A 5,363-nucleotide genomic window follows, 5' to 3' on the forward strand; every position below is an offset into this window, starting at 1 on the left:
AAACTCTCTGCCTGAGGAGGTGGTGATTGTGAGTTCACTAAAAGAGATCAAGAGGGGCCTGGATGTATTTCTGAATTGTAATAATATTACAGACTATAGCTACTAGAGATAGGTTGTTGATCTAGAGGTTATCTGATTGCCTGAATGGAGTCGGGAAGGAATTTTTTTCTCCTTAAGTGGCTAAAATTGGCTTCTGCCTCACAGTTTTTTTTTTTTGCCTTCTTCAGGATCAACTTGCAGGATAACAGGCCGGACTGGATAGACAAATGTCTTTTTTCGGCCTTATATACTATGTTACTATGTAATATTACCATTTCATTTTTACATGGGTATGATGCTGTCTTGTATTTCACACAGGTGTTGGAGTAGCTCACCCAACTGCACCAGGAGTTGGAGGACTACAGCCCACAGGTAAAGTTCAGTGGATACATTCACATACAGATTTTTTTTTACGGGGGGGGGGGAGTTTATCAGTTTTTATTAAGCCAATTTACTACACAGTTTAATATAATATTTTGCAGTATCACAACTTGCAGTCCATTGTGAGCAGTGACAACTTGCAATATATAAAGATAATGATTGATGTAAGAGTGCTGTTTCTTGCATTTGTAATGGTTTGTCAGTGTGGACCCCCTGTACCAATTAACTGGTTTGACTTTGGGCTAATCCTAAGGGTGTTATCCTGGCCATCCGCTGGCAATACTCGTAGTCGGTAAACAGGCAGAGGTCAGGGCAAGCAGGGTTTGTACAATTCTGTGAAACTTATCAAAGGTCAGAGCAGACAGCAAATGGTCAGTATAGTAGACAGGCTAAAGTCAGGGCAGGCAGCAGACAGCATACCTTCACTGGATAAGGCCTCATGCACACTACCGTTGTGTGCATCCGCGGCCGTTGTTCCGTTTTACGTTTTTTTTCGCGGACCCATTGACTTTCAATGGGTCTGTGAAAAAATCGGAAAATGCACCGTTTTGCAGCCGCATCCGTGATCCGTGTTTCCTGTCCGTCAAAAAAATATGACCTGTCCTATTTTTTTGACGGACAACGGTTCACGGACCCATTCAAGTCAATGGGTCAGTGAAAAAACACGGATGCACACAAGATTGGCATCCGCGTCAGTGGTCCGTGGCCGTAGGCTACTTTCACACAGACGGATCTGCTGATCCGTCTGCATAAAAGCGTTTTCAGAGCTGAGTTTTCACTTCGTGAAAACTCAGATCCAACAGTATATTCTAACACAGAGGCATTCCCATAGTGATGGGGACGCTTCTAGTTAGAATATACTTTGAACTGTGTACAGACTGCCCACTGCTGCCTGGCAGCACCCGATCTCTTACAGGGGGCTGTGATCCGCACAATTAACCCCTCAGGTGCTGCACCTGAGGGGTTAATTGTGCGTATCATAGCCCCCTGTAAGAGATCATGTGCTGCCAGGCAGGAGGGGGCACACCCCCTCCCTCCCCAGTTTTAAATTCATTAGTGGCCAGTGCGGCCCCCTCCCTCCCCTGTAGTACTGTAGATTCATTGGTGGCCAGTGGGCCCCCTCTCCCTCCCCCTCCTAATTAAAATCTCCCCCCTATCATTGGTGGCAGCGGAGAGTTCCGATCGGAGTCCCAGTTTAATCGCTGGGGCTCCGATCGGTAACCATCTCTACCTTACGCACGCAAAGCCTACAGGAACCACAGTATAGCCATACAGTTTAAGTTCACCCACACTTTATATAAATAAAAAAGGAGGTTTACAGTGCAAATACTGCTGTTGCATTTAATGTGCATGAAATTTGAACATTTTCAACAAATGTTCTACTTACTCTCCCCCTCCCTGTTTTTTTTTTTTTTTACTCCCTACCCTACCTTAGATAAGTTCCTAAGTTAATTCAGTCCTCCGGCTCCTTGCCTGGACCCTGTAGCGTGGCCGAGCTCCTCGCTCTCTACCTCCAGTCCTGGCTGTCACTCAGTGCGGCCGGGAACCGCGTGGTACAGGTCAGGAGATTCAGTTTCCTGTTCCCGGCCGCGGCCGGACTAAAAGGAAGTGAGCACTCAGTGTACACTTCCTGTCAGTCCGGCCGGGAACAGGAAACTGAATCCCCTGTTCCTGTACCGCACGGTACCGGGCTGGACTGAGTGACAGCCAGGAGGTAGAGGAGGAGAGCTCGGCCACGCTACAGAGCAGCAGTCAGCAGAGGAGGAACTCGGGAGGTAACTAGGAGTGCTGCAGCCGCCTGAGGCTCTCTATAGAGCGCTCAGGCGGCTGCAGCCTTAAAAGAAAGCAAAACAAGCACCGGCTCTGCTTGGGGCCAGCTCGGGGCCCCAAGCAATTGCTTGTTTTGCCTGTCTGTTAGCGACGGGCCTGTGTACAATATCGATAAGGGAAACTGATGACTCCATGATAGCCTCCACAGTTGTCTGTTGATCTTGTCGCAACTCAAGCACTGCTTTGCTGACTGCACTTTCTAGTAAGCTCAGGTTCAGAGCAGCCTTGAGTGTAGCTGGAATCTGAAAATAATTGAACTGCAGCTAAAAACCAGTAAGTTATATAACCGTATCTGTTTCCCATCTGTTGTTTTTGTTGTATATACAGTACAGCAGTATGTTTTTTCTTAGAATGTTTTTTTTTTACTGGTATCATGTGGTTGCAGATGGATCCAGCCCTGTTATTGCTGCAATTACCCTAATGCAATTATTGTTTTTTTTTCTGTAGAAAGTTCTATCCTATTTACCATTTTTTGTATTTTTTTATCGTTGACAGTGGTTATGGCCCCTGTAACAACAGTAGTCATGGCAACATCATTTGCTGACACTCCAGCATCATGCACCTGTCCTGTTTGTCGCGAGAACATATTGACACGTATACAACATACCAATGGACTCCTAGTCTGGGCTACCTTTGGCACCTTGATTCTGCTCGGGTAAGCACTAAAATGAACAGACTATAATAATGAATCCTGCACAGATAATAAAAAAAAATGTCAACAATGGCAATGCCAGCAATGTAAGGATTTGAGGGGGGAACTTTCTCTCCTTGGGGAGAGAGCGCCTTAATTGGCATGAAGAGACTTATGGGTCATACATGCTTCTCTGGAATTCTGGGAAGAAAGGGATGCAAATGAGCTCTTAACAAGCTCTGCCTCTAATGCCACCAGATGTAAGGCAGCTATCCTATAAGTCAATGTTTGACCCTTTAAATAGCCTCTTGATCTCTAAGGAGGCTAATAGTTATCGGGGGAAAAAACACCAAAATATTAAAAATTATGTTATGCAAAAAAACAAGTCCTTATACAACTCTGTAGACTGAAATCTAAAAACGTTATGGCTGTCAGAAAATGGAGATGCAAAGAAAATTTTGATTTTTTTTCAAAGGTTATTTTTTTTTTAAATAATGAAAAGTTTGGTATCGCTGTAATGGTATTGAGCTGCAGAATTAGGACGTCATGTCATTTTTAGCGCACAGTGAACGCCATGATGTCAAAACCTTGACAGAATTTTAGTGTTTTTTTTTTCAGTTTTACCCCACAAAGAATTTTTTCCCGTTTTCCAATACAAAACATGATAAATTAAATGGTGGCATTAAAAATGCATATTGTCCCACAACAAAATAAGCCCTCACATGGCTATGTAAATGGAAACAATAAAAAGTTATAGCTACTGAAACGTCGGGAGGAAAAATAAAAAAAGCAAAAATGAAAATAGTTCCTGTCTTTAAGGGGTTAAGGCTTTGTTAAAACACTGTGGATTTGGTGCATTTTTTGGATGCAGTTTTGGATCAAGTTACAAACAAATGTGCAAAAAAATCCTTTTGGGAACCAACCCTTACTTTCCTAACTAGACATTCCTAAAACAGTGTATAACCTGATAAATGACTGCATTTGGCTAATGACAATGTACTAGTAAATTGCACATAATGCAATTGTCCCTAAGAGTATGCCCAAACGTTCAGTTTTCTATGCAGTGTTTGAAATCAGAAGTGGATCATCAAAAATTGCATAAAAAACCTGAACATATGGCCATACCATGACCTTTTAGTCCAGGTAAATTTTTAACACACCTGAATTTGTGATTTGGCACAACTCAATTGGAATTGGATATCACAAAACATTATTTCTATTGGCAGCTTCTGCCCAGAGGTGTTAGGCCCTTTTAAAATGGATGATTTCCCCATCCAGTTGTTATCCGTCCGCACCCTGACTGAACACTGTCTTCTTTGGGGGCAGAAGGGTCTTTGGGCCTCTTCAGGTGCCAGGGCCTGGCTGTGACTGCTAACTTTAACCGCCCCCTCCCAATTTAGTCTTGCAACATTTGCAATGGAGGTCTTTAAAAGGCTAGCCACTCTTAGAAATGGAACTAGTAAATCCCCATGGCATTATTGCAATGTGTATGATCTACAAAGCCTTCCAGGAATCAATCCCAACCAGGACCATGATTGCTTGTTTTCTGTGAACTCTTAATTTATTTCTTGTCTAATTGTCTCTTCTTCTATAGTTGCTGGTTAGGATGCTGCCTGATTCCTTTCTGCTTGGACAGTTGTAAGGATGTCGATCATTATTGCCCCAAATGCAATCATCACCTATCAAAATATAAAAGGCTCTGAATGAGACTAATCAGCTGTCTGGAAAAAAGAAGCATAAACCCAGTTTGCCTCCTAGTTGCCTCAAACTTGTCTATTCACTATATTATTATACTTTATTCAAAGAATATAATTGCACTTATATAAGATACAATTTGTTTTTTCTTTCATTGCTAATTACCATCATTGTTGTAATATCTTGAAGTTGACATTGAAAGAAATGTTATCAGTCTGTATGTTATTCTACAAAATGTAATAAAAATTAGCTAAAAAGAATATCTACTCTTTTGCACCAACTCTCAATCAGAGCACAATAAAACAATCACACTATTGATGGATCTGCAGTATGTCTGGTGGCTTATTTATAACACTATTCCTATGTCCTTTTGTGTATAAATACACTACTCACAAAAAGTTAGGGATATTTGGCTTATGGGTGAAATTTATGGAAAATGTAAAAAGTTCCCGCCACAGTGATATTATATCATGAAAGTTGGGCATTTAAGTAAAAACAGCAATGGTGATTTCCTCATCTCAAACAATTTATTGAAACAAAAGCCAACACCAGTAGTGGGTATACCCCCACAAAAAATGTCAATGTCTCAATAACTTGTCATGTGGCCTTGAGCATCAATTACAGCTTGACAACGACATCTCATGCTGTTCACAAGACAACTTATTGTCTGCTGAGGCATGGCATCCCACTTTTCTTGAAGGCTGGCCCTCAGGTCATTGAGGTTCTGGGGTAAAGGGTTACAAGCTTCTACACAGCGACTCAGCTGAACCCATAGGTTTTCAATGGG

The 5,363-nt window shown here is 42.1% G+C and overlaps 1 long non-coding RNA gene across 1 annotated transcript; it reads left to right on the forward strand.

Moving 5' to 3' along the window:
* The first annotated feature begins 354 nt into the window (after nucleotides 1–354).
* Nucleotides 355–4,579, forward strand: LOC121008535. The gene is made up of 3 exons (XR_005780594.1): nucleotides 355–411; nucleotides 2,746–2,905; nucleotides 4,476–4,579. It is a non-coding gene; the product is annotated as an uncharacterized LOC121008535 (long non-coding RNA).
* The last annotated feature ends 784 nt before the right edge of the window (nucleotides 4,580–5,363 follow it).

The sequence above is a fragment of the Bufo bufo genome, chromosome 7 (assembly GCF_905171765.1).
Source record: "Bufo bufo chromosome 7, aBufBuf1.1, whole genome shotgun sequence".
In the NCBI taxonomy this organism is placed as follows: domain Eukaryota; kingdom Metazoa; phylum Chordata; class Amphibia; order Anura; family Bufonidae; genus Bufo; species Bufo bufo.